General features: G+C 41.7%; 1 pseudogene; it reads left to right on the top strand.

Moving 5' to 3' along the window:
- Nucleotides 1–10,302: 10,302 nt before the first annotated feature.
- Nucleotides 10,303–10,988, top strand: LOC141553210 (spliceosome-associated protein CWC15 homolog pseudogene; annotated as a pseudogene).
- The last annotated feature ends 213 nt before the right edge of the window (nt 10,989–11,201 follow it).

The following is an 11,201-nucleotide window of genomic DNA, read 5'->3' as shown; positions in this document are numbered from 1 at the left end:
TCTTAGAACACCAAGTATTTTTTTTCAGAGTTGTGTTGTTTAATTTTTTTTTTTTTAAACTGAGTCTCCAAAGGCAAGAAGCATTTTTTCATCTAGTCAATAACCTTATATTTCATGGCCAAGGACAACATATTTTTTCCTATACATGTTTCTACTTTTATCATGTTGAACAAGAAAAATCAGATTAAAAAGGAGGAAAAAAGAGAAAAAAACAAACAAACGATTAAAAAAAGTGAAAATACTATGTTGTGATCCATATTCAGGGCCTATAGCTCTCTTTCTGGATGCAGATGACTCTCTCCCTCACAAGTCTACTGGAATTAGCTGGTCAACTCATTGTTGAAAAAAGCCAAGTCCATCAGAATTGATCTTTGTATAATCTTGCTGTTGCTCTGTTTCTCTTGGTTCAACTCACTTCACTTGGTGTCAGTTCATTTAAGTTTCTTAATTTGCATTTCTCTAATCAATAGTTTTTAAAGTCTTTTTTCATATGACTAAAAATCGTTTCATTTTTTTATCTTAAAATTGTCTATTTGTATCCTTTGATGATTTGTCAATTAATTCCAAGCAATTTCATTGGCTATCCCCATGCTTGGGATTCTCCCCTCTTCATCTACCTCCTGGCTCCCCTTAAATCTCAGCTATAATCCTACCTTTTATAACAAGTCTTTCTTGGTGCTTTTCCCTCATTGTCACCACTTTTTTCTGTAGACTATTTGTGCCTGTTTGATTGTGAGTTGGCAGGGAATCCTTGAGAGGAAAGGAGTTAGAAATAGCAATAAACAATGGTTATTTACTATTGAAAACTTGTGCATCTCATGACCTCATTGACATCACTGTCTTCTGTTTATCTAAACACAATAAAACTTCATGGAGCACCCTTGTAGCAAACATTGGCATTTAATAGTTTATGTGATTGTAAGGAGAGGAGACAGCATAGAATGTGAGAATGATAAAGGCAATGTGTGGTACAGACTGATGGACTGATCATAGACGTCTTTCCCAAACTGAATATTTGTATTAGACTAAGACTGTGCAAGATTATACATGTGACACTTCTCAAGAAAGAGATGATTCAGACCAGTTCCAATGATCATGAAGTGAAGAGAACTATCTGCACCCAGAGAGAGGACTGTGGGAAATGAATGTGGATCACAACATAGCATTCTCACTTTTTTTGTTGTTTGCTTGCATTTTATTTTTCTTTTTTCCTTTTTGATTTGTTTTTTCTTGTGCAGCAAGATAATTGTATAAATATGTATGCTTATATATATATATATATATATATATACATATATATATATATATTTTTTTTTTTACCATGTTTAACATATATTGGATTACTTGCTGCTATCTAGGGGAGAAGGTGGGAAAATTGGAACACAAGATTTTGCAAGGGTTAATGTTGAAAAATTATCCATGCATATTTTTGGAAAATTAAAAAGAAATAATGTCAACAAATTAGAGCGCTTCTCTGGGAGGGAGCAGTTTGTTGCCAACTTGGTGGGTGGGTAAGTTGAGCCAAAACTCAGAAGCACAAAAGGACCTTGGGTAGCTTTAAAAAAAATTGGGGTACAGCACTGCATTTGCTCATCTGTCTCCCCCCATTAAATTGTGAGCCCTTTGAAAACAAGGGTTGATTTTTGCTTTCCTTTGTATCCCCAGCACTTAACACAGAGTTGGTCTTAATAAATGTAGGCACTACATACCCTTTGATCCAGCAGTGTTTCTACTGAGCTTATCTCCCAAAGAGGACTGTTTGTGGTGGCCAGAAACTGGAAACTACGTGGATGCCCATCAGTTGGAGAATGGCTGAATAAATTGTGGTATATGAATATTATGGAATATTATTGTTCTGTAAAAAACGACCAGCAGGATGGTTTCAGAGAGACCTGGAGAGACTTACATGAACGATGCTGAGTGAAATGAGCAGGACCAGGAGATCATTATATACTTCAACAACAATACTATATGATGATCAATTCTGATGGACGTGGCCCTCATCAACAATGAGATGAACCAAATCAGTTCAATAATGAATAGAACCAGCTGCACTCAGCAAAAGAACTATGGGAAATGAGTGTGAACCACTACATAGCATTTCCAATCCCTCTGTTTTTGTCCACTTGCGTTTTTGATTTCCTTCTCAGGTTATTTTTACCTTATTTCTTTCTAAGTCCGATTTTTCTTGTGCAGAAAAATAACTGTATGGACATGTATACATATATTGTATTTAACTTTTACTTTAACATATTTAACATGTATTGGTCAACCTGCCATCTGGGGGGGAGGGGGGAAGGAGGGGAAAAATTGGAACAAAAGACTTTGCAAGGGTCAATGCTGAAAAATTACCCATGCATAACTGGTAAATAAAAACTATAATAATAAAAAAATTTTAACCTGGAATTAAGACAAAATAAATAAATGTAGGCACTAAATAAATGCCTGTTGTCTTGACTGTATATGATGCTGATAACAATCCTCAGGTCTAGGTCCTTCCTTAGCTCCATTTTATAAGGGGGATTAGAGACTTGCTTACACAGTAACTAAGTGCCTTCCCTCAAGCCCATTTCTGACTGACTCCAAATTCACTACTCCTCCCTCCCTCTCCACATCTCTTTTTCAGCTCCTTTCAGACAAGGGATTCTGTCCTTCCAAGCACAGGCCTTCTTCCATCTCTACATTTTATACACCAGTCTCCTGCATCGCAGCCAGCCACCTCTTCCTCCTCCTCTTCCTCTTCTCTTAGGATCATTCAAAGCTCAGCTCGGATGCTGCCTGACTGATCCACCCTCTCCACCCACAAAGTCCCTCCTCACTTTGCCTTCTGGATGTTTGTCTGGGACCTGCTTATAGCCTAGACTGAGTTTCTCCCACAAGTTAATCTTCTTTAGTATATACATACAAAAGGAACTTGATGAACGTTAAACCGAGGAAGGGAGTGGGGAAGGATTTGACCTAGACCCAGAAGGTTTAATACTTTTATTGTATTTTATTGTATCAATTACAGGTAATTGATGATGGGGCCCTAGGAGAAGTCCATCTAAGGCAGTCTTGGGCAAATTAGTGAAGGAAGTTTAGTCCCCATTCTCTTTCCAAACTATGATACCTGAGCTTACCTTCGAAGAATTGGGAAAGGGGTGCAGGTGATTAAGGGGCTTGAGGGATGGTCACATAGTGCACAGAATTAAGAGATGGCAGACGAAACTACTTATATACAGCAAGGTGCTATATACACCCGCAGTCCCTTAATTCCTACTATGAATTGAGATTTACAAAAAAAACGGTCTCCTCAAGACAACTCTGAGAAGAACTGGTAGAAGCATTTTTGTTTTTAATTTCCATTTATTGATGTGGGGAAGGGGTTCAAATGTGAAATAGACACAAGTCCAGTCAACAAGCATGAATTAAGCACTACTATGTACCACGCACCCTAAAACGCCTGAGTAAGGGGGGGAGAATGTACCCCTAATGAGTGAATACGGGATTACTAGAGGAGAGCAGTGGCTCAGTGGATAGAACATTGGGCCTGGGCTCAGGAAAATGCCTCAGACCCCACTAGCAGCGTGACCCTGGGGAAGTCACTTATCCTGTTTGCCTCAGTTTCCGAATGAGCCGGAGAAAGAGCTGGCAACTGCTCTAATATCCCTGCCAAGGAAACCCCCCGTGGGGGGCACAGGCAGGGAAAGGGGACTCAGAAGTAGTGGGAGCTACTTCCGGGCCGCCCGAGTAAGCTAATGGGAGACAGGCCCCACCTCGGGACTTGGGGCGTCCAGATGAGCCTCTCGCCCCAGAACACGATTAAGTGCCTTCCTGGGGCCCATTATTACTGTTCCTCCTCCTTCCCCTCCCACGACTAGACCGGGGGAGGGCCGCTTCGGGAGGAGATCTGTTAAGTCGGCCGCTACCCCCCTCGGAGGGATTTACATTGTAACAAGTTCCCTGTTGCAATCCGAGAAAGGGACGCCTTCGGAGGAATTTTAAGTGCCCACACCTGGACCTTCTGGGCGCTCCGGCAGTGACTGGGCCCGGCCGCCCCCACCTCCCCACCCGGGGTCCCTCCCTCCCAGTTTGGGCCCCGGCTTCGGGACCAGCCTCTTCCTCCGGTTTCCAGCCTCCCCTGTGCAGGAGAGCGATTGTAGTCCAGGGAAGAGAGGCTGCTGCGTGCCAGGCGGGGAAGGCGGCGGGAGGGACGCAGCCCAAGGTTCGGGGCTCGACCGCGTCGGGAGGGAAGGGATTAGGGGCCAGTGCAGAGAGAACGGAGGCCGACGCGGCGACAGTTTGAGCCCCCAATTAACTAGGACTAAAGTCTGAATGGGAGGAAGGGCCAGCTTGGAATGGGGCCCGGCCCGGGCTAAGAAGGGAGGGCAGGGCCTTTGGGGAAAGCCCAAGTCTTCAAATAGGGAGAGTCTAATGCCGGGAGATCGGGGTCCAAGAGTCTGCAGGTCTCCAAGCGGGCGCCCCCCTCCCGTGCAGCGAGGTGCATCCCCCCACTTTGTTTCAGTGACGTAGCCCGTGAAGGGATGGGGGCACGGGCCTCCGGCCATTACCTGCCGAGGGAGGTTTGGTCAGAAACGGGACGGACCGTCCCTCTCTCTCACCCCCACCGAGCGGAGAACGAGGCGGGACCTCAGGACTTTCCTGGGACTTCCCACGAGCCACGCGCCCCTCCCCCTACCCAGCAGTTCCCTCCCACCCCCACCCTCCCGGGTTAATAACAGTGGCCAGAAGCCCGACTCCTTTCATCTGGTGATCTCAAAGCCCAGCTCCCTAATTCTCGGCTCCACCCCGTCCCGATCCGCGGCCCGGTGTGCCACTGCTCTTTTTACTGCAGGTTCTCACGCTCCTTGCTTTGATTTGGCCGGGCTGGGAAGAGTAACCCGGGAGCCTCCAAAGTAAACGTGTGACTCCCGGGTAGGGATTCAAATCGTGGAGTCCCAGGGGTCCCGTTAGCAGATGAAGGGGGGAGGGAGGGGTCCAACTAGGGAGCTAGCATGGGGGGAGGGTCACTTTGGGGGTGACCAAGCCCGTCAGCATTTTTGCAGATTCTCCCAGAACGTAAGCTCTGAGGGAAGGGGAAAGAGCTTCAGACAAGCCTGCAGCTTGAGGACTCTCAGCACAGCGTGTTCAATAAATGTTTGTTCTTATTACAGAAATTAATGCATCAAACTGAGGTCTGTTAAGGACTTGCCTAAAAAGGCCAAGCTCTCACCCTGCATCCACGGCCATCTCCGGTCTCTTGATCTCTATCTGGCCACTGGTTCCAGATGGGCCTGGAGGGGAAAGTGAGGCAGGGGACCTTGCGTAGCCCTGAAGTCCTGTTCTCTTACAAGTCATAACATCCGTCCCTGATGTCCTCTTCAAGAATGAAGGACAAACAATCTATCAGTATTTGTTAAGCTCCAATGATAGATGAATTTGGACCAAGAGAATCTTTAGCTCCATGGTCCCACCCTTTGGGGAAGTGGTCCAGTCTGAAACCCTAGTTATGTCAAAGTCCTGCTCCAGCAGTCTCACTTTGCCATGCCTTGTAGAAACCCTGAGGTAAATTTTCCCTGTAAAACCTACACAGGGCCATCCCATGGCTGCTACCCTCCTTTGGGTCAGTCCAACCCATGGCCTCCTGGTGTCTTTCCCCTTCTCCTTCCCACATGCCATGTGGTATTTCCCCTAAGCCACTGCTTCCCAATCCCACTTCTCCTTACAGCTAACTAACTCTTTTAGGGTACTCAATCCCTTTAAGAATTTAGCCTCCCCCAACCTTACGGATGCTCCCCTTTCACTGAGGAATTTGCCTTTTATAGGCTCTCTCTCTCTCTCTCTCTCTCTCTCTCTCTCTCTCTCTCTCTCTCTCTCTCTCTCTCTCTCTCTCTCTCTCTCTCTCGCCTATTTCATATTTAGCATTCCCAGTGTCTACTGTATCTTTTCATTTTGTCTGTACCCTACTCCCCTAAACACACCTACTTTTGCCAAAGAGAATGGCCATTGTGAATTCTCCACATGATGGAACCCCAACTTTTGGTGTTCGCCATCATTTGGGGCCGAACTCCACACCATAGACCACATCACTGTGGTCAAGGCACAGTGCTAAGCACAAAGGAAGCAAAGAAGTGGAAAAAATAATCCATGCTCACAAGGAGTTTATTAGATAATATTCAAATACAAACATTTATAGAAAGCAAACTATATTCTGGATACATGGGAAATAATTAACTGAGGGAAAGCACTTAGAACTAAGAAGGTCAGAAAAGGCTTCCTGTAGAAAAGTGGGATTTTAGTTGAGACTTAAAGGATTCCTGCCAGGGAGATCAGTAAAAAGATGAGTGTTTCTGGAACAACCTTGAGAACTGAGTCACTGGAAAGAAGAGTAAGTGTGGAGAGTAAGGTGGGAGAGAATACCAATTAAGGTGTAAAAAATCTGAAGGCACCAAGCCCTGATTAGCCCAGGGCTTTCTCTTCATCACCAGCTGTGGTCCTAGGCTTCTTTGCCTCTGGCCTGGGCCCAATGTTCTCAGGAGCCATCCCTGGGCTGGCCTGCTTTATAAAGACACACCTGAATAAGATGACCCAGCTTCAAATTTGTCTGCTACTAATTACTACTTGAGTAATGAAACTCCTCCCTAGGCCTGTTCCCTTCCTTGTATAATGAGAGGGTTGAACTAAAAATGTCTAAGGTCACTTCCAGCTCTAAAATTTTTGATCCTTCTTAAATCTGACCCCTAAATCTAGGTCAATTCAATTCTACAAGATCAAAAGTGATTTATTAAACTTCAATTAGCAAAGTACCAAGATCAAATCTTGCCCCAAGAAAGCCTACTGACAACCATCCTGAAAGTTTTATAGATTTAGGATTGAAAAACTTGTCAGAGGTCTTCTCAGCCAACCAACCTGTTTGACAGATGAAGAAACTAAGGTCAGAGTTTAAATGATTTGTCTGGTATCATTTAGTAAATGGTCAGTTGAAGCCACCATTCTTTTTTTTTAATTTTAAAATTTAATATTTTCCCCTAGTTATATTTAAAACTTTTTTAATATTTGTTCTTAAAGCTTTTGAGTTTCAGATTTTCTTTTTTATCCCTATCTCTAGCCCCCACTAAGAAACCACATGTGAAGTTATGAAAAACATTTCCAAAAATGTCAAGATCTCCCATTCTAATGAAGGAAAAAAAAAATTCAAGAAAAAAATAAAAGTTAAAAAAGAGAGACAAAATCAGTTCCTTCTCTAGATATGGATAAGATTTTTCATCATAATAAATCATTGCACTGTTGAAAATAACAAAGTAATTTACAGCTAATCATCCTAGAACATTGCTACTACTTTGTATACAGTGCATTTCATTTTGCTTGAGTTCATGGAGGATTTGCAGGGTTTTTTTCTGAGAGCATCCTGCTCATCATTTCCCATTTATTCAGCCATTCCCCAATTGGTGGCATCCCCTCACTTTCCAATTATTTGCCCTGAGAAGAGAGTTGCTATTTTTTTTATACATATAGATCTTTTTCCTTCAAAAAAAAATCTCTTTTGGTATTTATGCCTATTAATGATATTGTTAGGTCAAAGGATAGGCGTGAATTTATAGCCTAGGCATAAGATTATATCTTGTAATCATTTATCAATTGGGGCATGGCTCTTATTTTTTATAAATTTGTCTCCCCTCTGTTTGAGAAATAAGACCTTATTAGAGAAACTTGCTTCAAATTTCTTCTTACAATTGCCATTGCTAACTCTATTTCCCTCCACTTATTATCTCTCTCCTTTTACTCATCCCTTCTCAAAACTCTTTCCCAGTATGCCCTCTCTTTTATCACCCTTCCCCCTTCCTGAATCCCATTTTCCTTCAGGTAAGATAGATTTCTATAGCCATATTGATTGTGTATGTTATTTTATCTTTGAGCCAGTTCTGATGACAGTAAGGTTAACTCCCTTAATTTATCTTCTCCCTTCTTCCCTCCATAAACCCCCAATTCTAAGAAGCTTCTAACTTAAAAAAAATAAAATAAAATATACCTAGCCTCCCAGATGGTAGTGGTATTTATAAAGCACTTATGACTCTCCTGACTCCTATTGTCCCTAGGATAAGATATTAGTTCCTCTATCTCATAGTTAAAGCCCTTGGAAAAGGCCTCTCAAACTTGTTACACATTGTTTCCCCACTGAGGAGCCAAACTGACCTGCTTACTGGTCTTCCCAAACAATTTCCCATCTCCTTTTTCAGAGTCTGTCCAGGCTGTCCTCATGGCTCTCTCTTTCTCATAGAATCCCCAGCTAATTTCAAGCTCTGCTCAATCATTACCTGGAGCCTTTTTTGGATCCCACTCAGCTGATTCCCCAAGTTACCTTGTATTTGCTTTGTGTAGCATATTATCTAAGGCATTATCCCAGATCTTTCTTTCGGTGGCAAAGCCCCAAAGTGTGCTGCTACATCCCTTCAGGGAGTTGGGGAATTGGGTTGTTTTTTCTAGTATTAGAGTTTATGAGCCCCCGTCAGTATAACTGGCATCTTAATTATCAGTTATACAGTAAATACTCCCTTTCTTTTTTAACTGTTTTGTTTTTCCTAATTACTTATAAAACAATTTTTTGTTTGTTTTTTTAAATTTTGAGTTTTAGTTATTTCCCTTTCCTCCCCACATCTCTCCCATTGAGAAGGCCTATGTGAAACCATGAAAAACATTTCCATAAAAGTCATGTTGCAAAAAAACCCCATAAATCTCCCTCCCCTCAAAAAAAAAAAAAAACCCTCAAGAAATAAAAAGAAAATAAAAAATATGCTTTAGTCTGTAATCAGACATAATCAATTCTACCTCTAAGTATGAATAGTATTTTTTCATCACAACTTCTTCAGAGTAGTCTTAATTATTATATTGCTGAGAATAAGAAAGTCATTCCCAGCTGAAAATCCCACAATTTTGCTATTACTATTATACATAGTATATTTCACTTTGCTTGAGCTCACGAAAGGTATTCCAGGTTTTTCTGAGAGCATTCTGTTCATCATTTCTTCTAGAACAATAATATTCCTTCAAAATTCCATATCACAATTTATTTAGCCATTTCCCAATTGCTGGGCATCCCCTCAGTTTCCAATTTTTTACTCTGAGAAAAGAGCAACCATAAATATTTTTATTTTTATACAGGTAGATTTTTGTGTGTGTGTGTTTAAAATCTCATTTGGCATTAATGCTTAGTGGTATAGTTGATACAAAACATCCCCCAATAAATTAAAACACACTCTCCCACAAATTTATGTGTATGTGTGTGTGTTTTATACACAAGATGTTTTCCTTAGATATAATATAGCATTCTATATTATATATATATATCTTCTGAGCTCTTCAAAAAGAGCCTAGAATCTATTTATCTCAAATAATCTTTCTTTGTCTCCTGATATAGATGCTTTCATAGGCTTCTGAGATACTGATAAGAATCTATAGAAAAAGTCTAAATTATCTTGTTCCTTTGAAGTTTGGGTGCTTCTTTGGACTTTGAGGGGAGAGGGAGAAGAGATGGCGACTGAGGCTTGAAAAGCTTTACTTCTCTTTGTGCTAGGTGGTGCAGGGAATTTTGAAGTCAAAATTCTTCTTCCTGAGTTCAAATCTGCCTCAGACGCTTACTAGCTGTGTGATAAATCACTGTACCCTGTTTGCTTCAGTTTCCTCATCTTTAAAGGAGCAGAGAAGGAAAGGGCAAACTGTAAGGATTCTTACAAAGTGCTAATTTATCATGGTTCAGTATGATTGATCTGATCCTACAAGATGTTATGAGCTAGAATTTGATGTACTTGGGAATTCACACCTTTAAAGGAGTTCACTCATTGGTTCACACATTAGACTTCACACCTTTAAAGAGCATATGTAAGGAGGGGAGAAAAAGCCTGCTCATGGATTTCCAGGAGATTCACAAGCCCACAGAAACCCACAAGCCCACTCTCTTGGAGGAGGAGTCAAGAGTCATTCCAACTTCCACCTTTGTGCTGGCTGAAGACATTAGGAAGATGAGAGGCTGAAGCTGGAAGAGACAAAGGACTACTGGAAAAGCTTCTTGGAACCAAGGAGAGAGATAGGCCTCTAAGAAAGCTAACTGGGCCCAGGGAAGGAGACAAGACTTAAAGGAGAAAATAAAGGATTTGGACTTTAACTCCTGGCTGCATTTGGGCTTTTTAAACTGAACTGAAACTGAGGCTGCCTCCAGAAGCTCCCCAAGAAACCTGCTCCCAGAGAACCATTATATTTGAGAGAAGAACATTACATTTTGGCCCCCAACATGGGCAGAGTGATAGTGCTGGTGTAACATCAGCCTGAATATTGAAGATGACCACAACGGCAAGGCCTACATTTGAACCTGCAAGAGGTGGAAGAGGGAAAGGAGAAGGTGATTTGAGTCAGCTTTCAAAACAATATTCAAGCAGAGAGCTACCTTCTCACACAAAGATAAAATACAGACAAACCACTCAGGATGCTCCAGAAGAGGTTCACAACCGTGATTTCAGGTGAGAACTAGGAGAGAGAGAGAGAGAGAGAGAGATCGTCCAACTAGAGAGCACACAACTTCATCTTCTGTGTCTAAGAAACCTGGGTTAGATCAGATTCCTGCAGCCATCCTTGGTGCAGATGATTCCCTAACAGATGAAGATGACCAAGATCAGGATTTTGAGAAAGAAAGTGATGATGACACTGCAGCGCTATTGGCAGAACTAGAAAAAATTTAAAAAATAAAGAGCTGAAGAACAAACTCTGAAGGAACAAGAACAAAAGGCTGAAGAAGAGAGAATTCAGATGGAAAATATCCTTGTGCAAACCCTCTCCTAAATCTCACTGGTCCCTCTCAGCCTCAGGCCAAATTCAAAGTAAAGAGAAGGTGGGATGATAATGTTGTCTTTAAGAACTTTGCCAAAGGAGTAGATGAGATGAAAAGAGACAAAAGATTTGTAAATGATACCCTTCAATTAGAGTTTCACAAAAAGTTCATGGAGAAATATATCAAATAGTACAGTTTTATGTGCTTAAATATTACAAAGGGGGCTCATTCAAACTTTAAGGGTCATTCTGGCTTTAATTTGGTCAGGATTTACTTTTCATGCTCTTAATGGCTTATAGATTTCCTGCATTTAAAATTCTAAAATGCCTTTTTTGTATGGTCAATAATATTTTATTTGATAATGTCATCCTAGATCTAGGAATTGGTTTAACCCCTCCTCCTA

This window comes from Sminthopsis crassicaudata, chromosome 2 (genome assembly GCF_048593235.1).
Source record: "Sminthopsis crassicaudata isolate SCR6 chromosome 2, ASM4859323v1, whole genome shotgun sequence".
In the NCBI taxonomy this organism is placed as follows: domain Eukaryota; kingdom Metazoa; phylum Chordata; class Mammalia; order Dasyuromorphia; family Dasyuridae; genus Sminthopsis; species Sminthopsis crassicaudata.
This window is presented reverse-complemented; position numbering and strand designations above follow the sequence as displayed.